This window comes from Mustela putorius, unplaced genomic scaffold, assembly GCF_011764305.1.
Source record: "Mustela putorius furo isolate JIRA1106 unplaced genomic scaffold, ASM1176430v1.1 tig00000508_pilon_pilon_pilon, whole genome shotgun sequence".
Classification (NCBI taxonomy): domain Eukaryota; kingdom Metazoa; phylum Chordata; class Mammalia; order Carnivora; family Mustelidae; genus Mustela; species Mustela putorius.
Window position 1 is genome coordinate 6,252,585 of NW_025421402.1, and position 14,408 is coordinate 6,266,992.

A 14,408-nucleotide genomic window follows, 5' to 3' on the forward strand; every position below is an offset into this window, starting at 1 on the left:
TAAAAGCTGATTACGTTTTGGATTCACTCACTGAGCATGGAGCCCAACACGGGGCTTGATCGCAGGACCCCGAGATCACGACCTGAGCCGAAACCGAGAGTCAGCCGCTGAACCACCCAGGCACCCCTCCCTTGCTTTTCTTAAATTACATCTTCTAGTTAGTCACCTCTAAACAGCGTAATTTAATTTTGTGTCTTGCTTCTTTCGTTTGCCAAGTTTGTGCGTTCCACCCACGCTTTACTTTTCATTGCTGTAGGGGCCCATTTACAAATGTACCACAATTTACTTATCAATGTGCATTTTGTTATCAATGGGCCTTGGATTGTTTTGCTGGGGGACTATTGCAAACCGTGCTGCTGTGAACATTCTTATATGTGCACACCCGTGTCCACGTGGCCAGATTTCTAGGGTGTATGCCTAGTAATGGAATTGCTGGGTGAAAAAATAAACATATCTCCTCCTTCTTTACTACGTAATGCCCAACTGTCTTCCATAACGTCAATAGTCACTTTCACCCCCACCAACAATGTATGAGTTTCATTTTTCTACATCCTTGCCAACATTTAGTCTGGTCAGATTTTTAATTTTAGCTCTAGTTTTATCTTTAACTGTTTCAATGTTAGCTATTGTCAGATTAGTTTTGGTTTGCATTGTTCTGATTATTGCGATCAAGGGTCTTTCCTTATTTTTACTGACCATGTTAGATATATTCTCTAGTGAAGTACTAATATCCTGAATACTAGTCATTTTCCTGACTATATGTGTTAGACATATATTCTCCTACACTGTGACTTACCTGTTGTTGTTGTCTTTTTTAATATTTTCTACTGATTAGTAAACGTTCTTAATTTTAGTGTGGTTGCTCCCATTTTCTTTTATGGTTAGTGCTTTTCTACCATGTCGAAGAGAACGTTTCCTACCCTAAGGTCTTGAAGACACTCCATTGTATTATCTTCTTTAAGTCATAGTTTTGTCTTTCACATTATGGTCTAAAGCCATGCCCATGAAACCAGTTTTTATATGTAGTATGATCTATACTATATATATATGTGTGTGTATGTGTGTGTTTGTGTGTGTATAATATTATATATACTATAATATATATTGCAAGGTAGGGCACAATTTAATTAGAAAAAAGTATGTAATTTCCCTATGATCATTGACTGAAAATTATATCCCTCCTCCCCCACAACTACACACTTGCCATTTTTTTTTCCTTTAAGATTTTTTATATTTATTTGACGGAGAGAGAGCAAGAGCGAGCACAGGCAGGGGGAGCGGCGGCAGAGGGAGAGGGAGAAGCAGGCTCCCCGTGGAGCAGGGAGCCTGATGCAGGGCTTGATGCTGGGACTTGGGATCATGACTTGAGCCGAAGGCGGCAGACTCTTAACTGACTGAGCCACCCAGGTGTCCCCCCACACACTTGCTTTTCTAAAAAAGTTGTGTCGAAAATTTACCCCATGCCAGGCATGGTCCTAAATGCTTTCCATGCAGAAAGCCGAGAGGTGACATTTGAGCTGGGTTTCTAGTGAATGAATAGGATTTTGTAATTAGAGACGGAAAAGGAAGGTGTTTGTGAGACTGTGTGGGGTGGGGAGAGAGGGGAGCAGAGTGAAGGGACCTTCCATGTGGAAGGAACCGGCTTCAGGACAAAAGAGCACAGGCAGGAGAGAGGATTCTCCAGAGGGTGGTGAGTACAAGAGTTTGGCTAAATCGGAGTATTTATGAGGAAAGTAGTTGAAACAAAGCTGAGAAGAGTCCTGAATGCCCAATGAAGGAGTCTGAACTTTTTTCTGGAGAGCATTTAGGTATAATAGAGCCGCCGTTCAGGGGGCCTCTAATCCAGGCGCAGGGGAAGCAGTGCCAAGAGGGATGAAAAGGAACCAGACGTCAGATGTGTCATGAAGGAAAAGTCAACAGCTGATGGCCACTTATTGGAAAGAGAATTGGAAGTCAATGATTACTTCTTTCTGTTTTTATGCTACTGTCACTGAGTAGAGGCCAGTGTGGTGTTAAGGAATTTAGGATAGCTGGTGAGCCTGACATTGTCACATATGTCCCAGGAACTAGATGCCAGACCTTCCTTGGAGAGCCCCACATGGCCCATTCATTACAGGTGCTCATTTTTAGAACTTCATGTGAAGTTCCTCCATTCTGCGGACTCTGGGCCACCAGAGAATGCCCGAGGTGTGAACCTGGATTCTGAATCACTATGGCAAATTTTATAGATTCCCTTCATGTGAGGTAGAGTGAGCCCCCTCCTGCCCTTTGGTGGACTGTGGTTTTTGAAAAGCCCCTAAGGAAGTAATGAGGAACCATATTTAAAACCTCAGATTTGCTTCTCTTTTGTTTTACCAGAATATTTTGGTCACCATGTCCTGGGAAATGGATAATTTTAAAACATAAATGTGGTAAGCCTTCATGTTCCCCAGTATCTATGCATTCTTTCATACAGAATATATTTTGGTACTTGTTCCGAATCCAGTATTGCACTGGACCTGGTGAGGGCCACATGCAAACATAACATAATCTCTGTTTTCAGAGTTTAGACTTTGGGTTGTACTTCTAGAAACAGCAGTTTATGTAATTCAGACCAATCTTATGCTTCTTTGGAGCTGTTTTTCCCCAGGGAGCATCTACTATTCTAGAAAAGACCACTGAGGGCCAAGAAGCTGAGCAGAGCTTTCAGTAGCCTTGTAGGGCTAACAGAACAGAAACTGGAATACAAGGCCAAGGAAGGGGGACCCCTGGTAAACTTCTCAGGCTTTAGGACCCCACAGGTCTATAGCTTAGAAGTGAGGGGGAACCAGAAATAAGACTTCAGCCGTCTTACAGGACTGAAGCCTAGCTTCAAATTATCTTAATCTTTAATTGGATTAAGGTGATCTAGGACAGTAGTCACTAGAGGCAGATGTAAATCTTCTCTAGTGGAAGGTCCTATCCTCCTAGGTCTAACAGTTCCCACTCATCATTTTGTATGTCTAGTGCTGCTAAGGAAAACAATATACCCACAGGAGATCCATGTAATGGTTTTCAGACAAACCTTAAATTAACTATGTTTAATACATTTATGATATCAAATAATAGCAAGTAACTGGAAATTATAAAAAAGAATCAACTTAAAATGGATCAAAGTTGTAACTCTAAGAGCTTAAACTCTTAGAGGAAAGCAGGCATAAATCTTTGACCTTGGATTAGGTAACATTTCTTAGATCTGACACCAAACACAAGCAGTAAAAGAAAAAAATACATAAATTGAACTTCATCAACATTATAAACTTGTGTGCATCAAAAGACACTGTCAAAGAGATTAAAAAGACGACCTATAGACTCAGAGAAATATATCTGATAAGGATCTAGTATTCAGAATATATAAGGAACCCTTAGAGCTCAACAACAAGAGGACAAACAACCCAATTTTGCAAAAGGTGAAAGGCTTGCGTAGACATTTCTATGAAGAAGATATCCAAATGGCCAACAAACAGAAGAAGATGCTCAGCAGTGGTAGTCATTACGGAAGAGCAAATCAAAACCACAGTGAAATACCACTTCGTACCCACTGGGATGGCTGTCATGAAAGAAAATAAGAAAAGGAGTGTAGAGATGTTGGAACCTTTATATGTTGCTGGTGGGATTGTTAACTGGTGCAGATGCTGTGAAAAACAATTGGGCAGTTCTTCAAAAATGTCACCAAAAACTTATGCAAAAACATAGGAGTTACCCTATGACCCAGCAGTTCTGTTTCCCTACATCTATACCCAAGGGAATTGAAGACAGGCTCACTGAAGAACTTGTACATAAATGTTTATAGTGGCGTTATTCATAATCACCCCCAAATGAAAACAATCCAAATATTCATCAACTGATTAGTGACTAAAAATAATATCCATGCACTGGAATATTTCTCACCCACAAAAAAGAAATAAGTACTGATACCAGCATGGAGGGACCTTGGAAACAATATGCCAGTTGAAAGAAGTCAGCCACATATTGTATGATTCCATTTGATAGGAAATATGGGCAAACCCAGAGAGACAGTAGATTAGTGGTTATCAGGAGCTGAGGGGAAGAGGTGGTGGTGCTGGGAGTGAATACTAACAGGTATGAGTTTTCTGTTTGGGGTGATGGAATGTTCTGGAATTAGAGAGAAGTGATTATTGCACAACCTTGTGAATATCCTAAATACCACTGAATCGTACACTGTATTTATTTATTTATTTATTTACTTACTTACTTACTTAGATTTTATTTATTTATTTGACAGATGGAGAGCACAAGTAGGCAGAGAAGCAGGCAGAGAGAGCCCGATGTAGGGCTCGATCCCAGGGATCGACCCTGGGATCATGACCTGAGCTGAAGGCAGAGGCCCTAACCCACTGAGCCACCCATGCACCGCTACTTTATTTATTTTTTAATTGTGCACTTTATAATATTGTATGGTATGTCTTCTGCTGGAAGACTCCAGCAGAAATTTTAGTACTAAAAATGCACAGTAACTAAAATAGAGAGCTCAGTATGTGAATTGAACGGATTAGACGAAGAGTAGAGAATTAGACAAAGAATAAAGAATTAATGAACAGAAAGGTAGGTCAGAATAAATAGATCTACTGAAGCTTAGAGAGGTACAAGGATGGGGAATACAAAAGAGAGCATAGAAGAATTATGGGATATGGCAAATGGGCGTAACATGCATACAGGTGAAGTTCCAGAAGAAGGGACCAGAGAGAATGGGTAGAAACAATATTTGAAGAGAAAATGGTGGTGAATTGTCCAAACTAGAGAAAGATCTCAAGTTGTAGGTTGAAGAAACATTATGAACCCCATGTAGGGTAAACAAAGAAAATTACCTGTGGGCACATGATATTAAAATTATCTCTCTCTGACAGAGAGAATCTAAAATTTTAAGACAGCTAGAGATAGTGGAAAAAAAGGCATATTACCTTCAAAGGAACAACAAGGTTGACAGCTGAGTTCTCAGTAGAAATAGTGGAAAACAGGAGACAGTGGAATGAAAAGCTGAAAGAAATATCTTTTAAAAATGAAGGTGAACTAGGCATTTTTAGGCAAGAAAAAGGAGGAGACTTTATCACCAGCAGCCCTGCACTCAAAGGAAACTGAATGGTATTCTTTATGCAGAAAGAAAATGACCCCAGATAGAAGCCTTGAGATGCCAGAAAAGAAACAGTGTCCACCTAAATGAATAGTGACTGTTTAAAAAAAAAATTTCATATGAGGTGTTAAGCACATATAAAATGAATGAAAATGGCAGCAATAGAGCCTATCTTTAGGTGGGGGTGGGGAAATAGGTTTAACAGTATTGGGAAAAAGCGGTAAGTATATTAATTTATTATTAGCCTTCGGCAAGTCAGGCATATACATTGTAATTTAGTTAGGGTTACCAGTAGAGAAATAGCATCTCTACCAATCTAAGAGAGGAGGAAACTCAGTTAATAAGAAATGGCCCCCCAGAAGATAAGGATGATTCTGGTAAAGGCAAAAGTGTTGGGACATGGAACACAGTGGTGGCTTCCAGGGGTTAAGGGTAGAAGAGAGTTAGACTATGGAGGGGGGCAGCATGAGAGAATTTTTTTGGTAGATGATGGAACTGTCCTGTGTCTTAACTGTGGTGGATTTCACCAAACACACAGAATATGCCAGAAGAGTGACTGTATTTTTTAAAAATGGAAGAGAAAAAGAAAATAATAAATAAGAGGAAAGGAGGCTCTAGGGGCAGTTAGAACAAATGGAATATAGCCGTTTGGTGGATTTGAATGTATCAGCAATTAATTATAAGGATAAATCAACTCCTGTAAAATTAAAAGGTAGATTGTCAAACAGATTTTAAGAAAAACCAAAGTGTATGTTGCTTACAAGAGAAGACACATGACTTAAGTATAAGCATGTAGAAGGATTTAAAGCAGAATGATGGGAAAAGAAAGCTCGATAAGATCAGACCAACTAGATTTTAATTAAAAAATTATTATTAGAGATAAAGGGAGACATTTTATAATAATTGGAGATTTAAAGTTACCAGGAAGTAGTATATACTTAATAACGTAACCGTAAAATACATTAAGTCAAAAACAGACTATTAAAAGAAGGAACAGACAAACATCAACCCCAATGGGAGATTTAATAATACACATGTCTTGATGAGTGATTCAACAATTAGACCAAAAACAATTCAGTAAAGATGTCGAGAGTTGAAAACCAGTTAAACTGCCTATATGGCATATATGGGCATGGTGCCTAACTGTAGGCAGACACACATTCTTTTCAAGCGTACCTGGAGCTTTTGTAAAGCCTGAATCAAAGAGAAACATTGAAGCACTTGGTGAAAAAATCAGAGCTGGAGATTGGAAATTGCCGATTTCCAAACTCTGGACATTTTCCTTCTTAGAGTTCAATGATTTTTCATCGGTACTGAGGTACTGGCAAGAGGGAAGGTGCCCTCTTCCAAGGATACAGGTTTTTTTTTTTAAGTGTCTAAGGACCAGGCCGGATGGGAGTGGCAGTGGGGACGGAGTGCTGATGAAGACAAAAAGATCGCACACCCCCTCCTCTGTATCAGAAGAGAGTTGTCCCAACCCAGGTCTCCACCCCAGCTCCAGGGAAGTGCGTTCTAGTTCTCTGCCAACAAAGAGCTCTACTTGTCTCCTAGGGTTGGCCTTAGGTGACTCACGGGTCCAGCTCGGGCACCTGGAGTGCCAAGAAAATGGTCTCTCCACACTTGGACCTCCAGGAGCCTTTTCTCCTCGCTCCATGGTGGGATCTGAGGCAACTCCAGAAGCACTAAAACGACACAGATCCTTCAATGAATTGGCTTGGCTGCTGGGTTCCTCTTTCTCAAAGTATTTAATCAGCGATTTTCCCAGTGCCCCAGGCATTTCCTGTACGGGCGCTGCTGACTTTTACTTCCTACCAGGCCGCCCTCCTCTCTGTGTTCACGCTGCCAACTTTCAGATGAGCTCTATTAACTCCTGTTCTCCCTGCCTTTCCCCAGCCATCTGGGAGCCACGCAGGCCTTCTTCCCATCCCCCAGCTCCTGGAATTCCTTATTGTGGGAGGACATATGTTTGCAAGCACCTTATCATTCTGCCTTTCCTCCCTCCCTCCCTCCTCCTTGCCCAGTTCCAAGCCATTGATTGTTTTTTCTGCAGCGTTCATTTTACAGTTGCTGAGAGATTTGTACTCTCATGTTGCCTGTTTGCCTTTGTGTCTTTTGTCCCCTGTGTCCTGGTCTCTCCAGGGCACTACAGTTACCTAGATACCATTTCTATGCCTTTAGTGTCCTGCCTTGGAGATCTTCAGTATGACCTCAAGAAATGCTTTGGCACTGGAGATCAGAGCCTGAAGACATTATTACACTCCTGCTAACATCTTTATCCAGAAGAGTTAAAGGTGGAAAGGTGCCAAGAAAAGGATCACAGTGGTGATTTAAGAAATGAAGCCTCAGACTTGGTAGTCTCTTCCCTTTTAAGGGATGTTGCTTTCAGCTTATTTTCTTAGTATGAGAAGGGGACCTTCTCAGAGATGGAATCAACCATAGAGGAACGTTCAGGTTGTTATAAGTCTGTGCCATCCGAGGTCCTAGGAGAGCAGGGGGCCTTCAGCTTCTTCCTGGCCCCTAGCCCCATCTCTGGCCCTGCCCCAGTCCAGTGGGATTCAGTCTTGTCTGAATTATGTGTTTCCATGGCAGGAGGTTGGGTTCCTTGTAACAGAGCAGATCAAGCATCTGAGGAAGGTAGGAGCTGAATCCGCAGAGTTCACTGTCATGCCAGAGAATGGATTTTCTCCCAGGGCCACTAGTATTACTGCGGTTATTAAGTCTGGCGAGTCATACGTTTCGGAACTTTTGGGTGGAAAAGCCTTAAGGAAATGGCTTTCAGAAACAAGTGCCCTAGAGGAGAAAGCCCCTGGATTTCATTAAACCAGAACTTGGTAATGGACAGTCTTTGATTTTTCTGACCTAGGCAGTAGGGAGCTCCTACCTTTGGACATTTAATTATGATACCCATTGAACGAAGTCCAGTTGTGCAGTTGAGAAGGATTTTTTTTTCTGTTTAATCTTCCTGAAGGGATAGAACGTAATTCTATCCTCCTTATTTTCCTTCTACATTACCTCCCTCCGCTCCCAGTTTCCTCGTTTCTGCTAAACACCTACTCCCCCCTCCTTGGGAAAAGTGCATATTTCTCAAGGAGTCATTGTTACTTTGGTTCTTACTGAAACTGAGGAGGAGAATGGATTGTGCAGCAGGGGGCATAGGGAAAAGCAAAGATTCTTCTTCCCCGTGGGTTGATAGAGCCCTTCCATCGGAGGGAGTTAGCTACAGTCCTGCCTGGTGATTGGCTTCTGGGACCTTCCCAGTTCCACCTAACACAATTGTTATTGTATTGTGAGGGCCCAGAAGGAGGAGCACAGTGTGGTAGAGAGAGCGCTCAGGTGGGTGTTAGAGAGGTCTAGATTCTAATATCGTAATACCGAACCGTTACTGAACATACTCGGTGCCACATTCTGTTTCAAGGACTTTACATGGAGTATTATCTCCTTACTAACCCTATTTTGCAGATGTGGACACCAAGATATGGAGCAGTTAAGTAATTTACCCGAGGTCCTGTGATCAGGTAGTGGAAGCAGGATTCAAACCCTGCTCCATCCCGAGCCTGGATGTCTCTTTGCCCACCTCCAGGACTGCAGTGGTCCCAGGCAGGGTGCTGAAGAGCTGCATGACCCTGGAAAAGTCATTTCACCTTTTGTGGCTCATCTGTGAGCCACAGATAAACTCCTGAGGGAGTTTATGTGGGCAACTTCTGATGCAGTTTCCACTTTGAATAATTTGTATGCAGAAAAGGCAACTATGTTATTTTATTCTTGTGGTTAGGTGAAAGCACAGTGTTTAAGTCTAAACTAAAATTTGATCTAATTGATTCAACAACTGATTACTTCCCAGTTCCTGTGCACAAAGCCGTGGGCTGGGCACTGTTGGAGAAAGAAGGGGGCTTTAAAAGTTAAAATCTGGGTGCCTGGGTGGCTTGTCAATTAAGTGTCTGTGTTCAGCTCAGGTCATGATGTCAGGGTCCAGGGATTGAGCCCTACATAGGGCTCCCTGCTCCATGGGGAGTCTGCTTCTCCCCCTGCCCTTCTTCCTACTCATTCTCTCTCTCTCTCTCAAATAATAAATAAAATTAGAAAAAATAAAAGTTATAATCTGTTCTGTTGTTTAGGCTAAGAAATTCAGATAATTAAACAAGGATCTCATTGAGAAACCTGTTGCATTAGAAGGTGAATTCCGAGACAGGTATTTTGGGTCTCAGACTGTAACTGGTTTTGGACATTTTCTTTTAAGTTATGACTCCTGTCACCGGGAGTGCTTAACTACACGCATTCACTTCTGAGTGAAGGAGCCACTGGTGAGATTAGTTTTTACAGTGCTGACAAGCTCAAGAGGTTCTTTAAAAGTGAAACATGCCTGCTTGGGGAGTCGCTGATACTAAAGCAATGTCATTATAACCTGAAATTTCTATCCTCATTTAGAAAGGCAAATTCAAAGAAAAAGGATATGTTGTAGAATACTTAGATTTTTTTGAAGTCGGATTTCTGTTTATGGGCATGCTGGGTTCCCCATCTAACTTGCTCTGGGGTTAGGTTAAAGTGCAGAATCCTCATAGCTGAAATAGAAAAAAAAAAAAAAAAAGATGGACCTCATATAGAAAACTAGCTTGAGACGTTCCCTTTCTAGTAAGGCCTTTGAGCCCAAAAGAATTGTGTTCTGATAGGCTTGGACATCAGGGTAATGTCGATCTTTCTCGGTGGCTTGTAAATGTTAAACTCTTCCGTGTTCTGCTATATTCCCAGTCAGACCACAAGTGCTTGACACATAATAGGCATTCCGTAAATATTTGCCAACAGACTCCTTGCTCACTCCTTGAAACCCAGCATTTCCCCCTTGCCAAGATCTAGGAGTTCAACCTGCTTCCAGACATCGGATTCCCCACCTTGAACGCAAGTCATTTAGCATCTTAGTTGGTGGGCTCTAGTCCCTAGCCCGCTATTTTCTTTATTAATTCCACAACTTCAGCATACCCAGTCTTTTTAAACCTGTGCATAAAGATTCATTAATGGGTTATAAAATGAACTTAGTGAGTTATGACTAATATTTAAAAAAAGAGAGAGAGAAGAGAAAAGAATAGGAAATAGCAGAATGCAGTGTGCCTAATAAGTACTTTCATTTATTCACACCATAATATATTGGATTGCAGTTCGAAAAATGTGTGATTCTGAAATCCCAGTCTCCCCTGTCTTTAGAAGTTAAAAGTACTTTAGGTGTCACTCTCACGGCAGCTCCCAGCCCACTTCTGTGTAAGTCTTGCAATTCAGTATATTTGTATTTTACCACTGGCCTGGGCTCCCCAGAGTATGAGGTCGTAACTGGAGCACAGCCTTGCTAGAACCATCACGTGGTACCCTAATGCGTGCACGCCGACTAGAGACAGTCCCTCTGCATATATGTGAGCTGCGTAGCCGAGGGGACGTGGAGAAGTGGTGTCTGAGCTCTGACCTCCAGGATCACCACTCGCGACTTCTGATGGGCCGAGGTGGGCTGGGGAAGGGCCAGACACGGAGTCTGCCATCCCGGAGCACCGGCCCTGCCGCCAAACACCCACTCCTTTTCCTCCTGTCCTCCCCACCAAAAAGCATTGCAGGCAGAGCGCCAGCTCATGAAATGGGGTCTCTTTGAAGTGCTGAATGAGTGTCCCTGCAGCTGTCACTCTACATCTGGTGGTGCTTCTCCTGCCAGAGCTTCATAGAGGCTTTGCATCCCTTTACTCAGAAAGCTCTACGTGTAAATTCAATTTTATTATTTTTAAATTTTAATTTATTTATTTGAGAGAGAGAGAAGTAGGGACAGTGAACCCAAGCAGGGGGAGAAGCAGGCAGAGGGAGAGAGAAGCAGACTCCCCACCAAGCAGGATGTCCAATGTGGGGCTTGGTCCCAGGACCCCAGGATCACGACCTGAGCCGAAGGCAGATGCCCAACCAACTGAGCCACCCAGGCGCCCCGCAAATTCAGTTTTCAACTGGATTTTTAACAGTTGGTCTCAGGAGTGTCTTTGGGGTTGGGGGGTGCTGGTGCTGATGGAGGGAGACACATGCCCTTGAAAATTGGATTCTTTTTTGGAAAACTGCTGGCACGGGCTCATCGGCAGGGAACTAAATGAACCACTGTTTCTACCTGCTGACAAGCTAAGCCTTGGGACAGCGCTGAGATTAGCTCTCATCACATGGCCAAGGCATGCCTTCCTCTCTTCTTCCTTTCATACAGCCGGGGTAATTTTGTGTCTGTCAAATAATACGGCTTTGTAGTACAAATGCGTGTAAACAACAGCCCACTAGTGCTGAGCAAAAGCACTAGAGGATAAATTAAAAGGTGGTCTTCCTGATGATGGCTGGTTTTAAAACCCTTTCGTAATCCGTGTTCTTTGGGAAATGCCGATAGATGAACCCATGAACCCATCTGAGCTCTGGAGATGGAGCCATCCAGAGAACAGGGGCAGCCCAGTACCGGGCGGCCTAGAGCACGTGGCCTCTTGCACTTCAGCGGCTCTGGTCTTCCTCTGTGGGAGGAGGCTTTGGCAGGTTAGGGTCTGGGGGAAACAAGGCTGTGCATTTTCATTTCTGTCATCCAGTGCTGCTATCTGTTGGAAGAGGAGGATTCCCTGCCCATTTGGTAAACCGCACAGCTGGCAGGAGCTGTAGCAACCTCCCTAGGAGCAGGCCCGCCCCAGTGGCCTGGTGGAGTGCCCCCCCCACTCTCCCCCACCTTTCCCCACCTCCCCCCTACCTCCCTATCCCCCCCAAACACACTCTGACCACAGGGTTGTGGGGAGCTTCAAAATAAAAGATCCCCGCCTGTCCCAGAGACCCGGCATTGTTCACTGTGCCACATTTCTATTCTAAATTTAGGCATCTTTTTTTTTTTTTTCCAGGCAAAGATTACTATGCAAACATTTAAGAGAAAAAAAACTTTGCCCAAAGTAATTTTTTCCCTCGACTTCTATTTGGTTTCCTGCAATGTTTAGATGACTCATTCTCTTCCAAGAAATTTTAAAGAAAAGAGATGCAGGCTGTGTGATAGCGTACAAAGACTGCTCTGTAAATTCTTATGCTTCCCTGCCTAGAAAACCCATTGCATTTTTTTTTTTTTTTTTTTTTTAAAGCAGGGAACGGAAAGGCCCTGCAGACTTCATTGTCATGTACTCGGCCTCTTCAGGTTTTGTTGTTCCCGGGATTAAATGTCCCTTTTGTGTTTGGGTGGGGTCCCCTTGTAGCTTCCAAGCTCCGACAGCCCTTCCTGGCTTGCTGCTGGGGCCACTCTTGCCCCCAGAGGCACATAGTTAAGGTTTCTGAAACAGAGAACGGTGGCCTTTTAGCATCCGTGAGTGGAGAGGGAGGCACTGGCCATTTCCTGCCTCTCCTGGTGGCAGCGTTGTTCCTGTTTGCTGGGGGCTTGGTGGGGCCACTGTAGCTGGGAGAGCTTCTCGTGTGTTCCCCGGCCCAGCCCTCAGCCACAGGGAGCCGTAAGTCAGAATCGCTTCAGCAGCCTGTTCAAATAAACAGGGATAATAGTTGAGTCGGTCCTTTTCCAGCTAATCGGTACACGAAAGGAAACATCTGCCTGGGCTTAATTGCTTTTTTATTGGTTATGCTTTTTCTCCTTCTCCTTTCCCCTTACCCCCCCCCCTCCTGTGGCTAAGTTATTTAAGTCCTGGGTAAGCAACAGGGTAGAGGAATGGAAGCCTTCTTCCAGCAACCTCCACCATTTAAACACGACGAGGTGGTAAGGGAGGGAGGGTGGCTGGCAGGGGAGTTGGGACCTGGAGGGAGGGTCGGGTGTTTGGAGGGCAGGGCACTTGGAAGTGATACTCGAGGTCACTTCCTGGCCTCCGTTGCTGACTCTGGGGCTGGCTGGTGAGTCATTTTGCCTCACTTCACCTCCTTGGATCTCTGCTTCGATGGACCTCAGCTCTCCCCCCATGATGGGAAGGAGAAACCCGTATGTGAGAGTCTAGATGAAAGGCATTTCCTCTGTGGCTCTTCCAGTGGTTGAGGCTATTGAATGAGAGACATTTGGGAATGGTAAATTTAAGACGGGCAAGCTACCCTGAAGCCTTCCATTTTGTAGAGCATCTCTGTCCCCTAGGAGAACTTGCTCATTATCTTCTGCTTTGGGAAGTGAAGCCGACCAGCCGTACGCAGAAGTGGGTGGAGGGTGCATCTAATACGGACTCAAGAGGCCAGGCAAAATATCATGAAGGATCCTGGAATGGCAGAGGTTAGGAGGGGTCTTGGAGTACGCTAGCCTTTCATTTTACGGAAAAGAAAACAGAGGCCCAGAGAGAGGAATCCATCGCATTGTTCAAAGTTATCTTCTTGATGGTGGAGGAGCCAAGAATAGGAAACTCATGTGATGGCTTCTTCAAGGTTCCTCCCACCGACTTCCACCCCACCAGGTGTGAAGAGTCTGTCTCCACACAACAAAGGTCACACAGATGTTGTGTTCCATAATTAATTCCTTAACAGAAAAAGGCAAAGCATTCAAGAGACACGAGAATGCCGAAAGAACATGTAAAAAAGAGAAAGTTCAAGCTCACTACAGTCAAAGGACCGCAGATCATGAGAAGGTACCTGCTGAATCATCAAGAAAAAAGGCTTCTGGTAGTGTTTTTCATTGGTACAGTTTTTCCTCAAGGGCAGTGTAATGGCATGAATGAATAGTCTTTGACTCAGCAATGTGACTTCTGGGACAAAATGATGAAAGGTGTGTGCATAGGTGATGCAACAAATAATTTAATGGAGCATGTTTTATCATAAAAATTTGTAAGCAAAATGGATATCCAAGAATAGGAGCTGTAGCAATATCATCTTCCATGATGTTCTAGAAGAAGAATATGGGGGGAACTGTTCACAAAACTTTTTTTTGAGTAAGTTGCAGAGTGTATAACGCAACCCCGATTTCATGAAAATCTTATGGAAGAAACTAGAAAAATAGATAAAGTCTCAAGTGGTGATTTCTTAGTGGTAGGAATTAAAAGTTGCTTTTCCTTTTTGCCCATCTTCTTGAGTTTTGGCTTTTTTGTTTTGTTTTTCTTTTTCCAGTCTTCTTATTAATTACAATAAACATATATTCCTTTTAGAATCAGAGAAAATAGTTTTAAAGTCATACGTCTTGAATAAAGCAAGATTGCAAATGATTATGCTTCGGACATGCAAGACCTCTTTCTTTCTTCCCCTGGGAGTGGAGCCACACCAGGGGTAGTATCTACCTGCTGTTAGAAGGGCATTGTTGGTATCTGATGGGTAGGAAAGAACTAGAAGGAACTGGCAGAAGATAAAAGAGGGCTTCCCC

The 14,408-nt window shown here is 43.3% G+C and overlaps 1 protein-coding gene across 10 annotated transcripts in view; it reads left to right on the top strand.

The window, feature by feature from the left end:
• The window catches only part of SRGAP2 (SLIT-ROBO Rho GTPase activating protein 2), a 230,964-nt gene that overhangs the window by 137,823 nt on the left and 78,733 nt on the right, over positions 1–14,408 (top strand). The gene's annotated exons all lie outside the window — the stretch shown is intronic.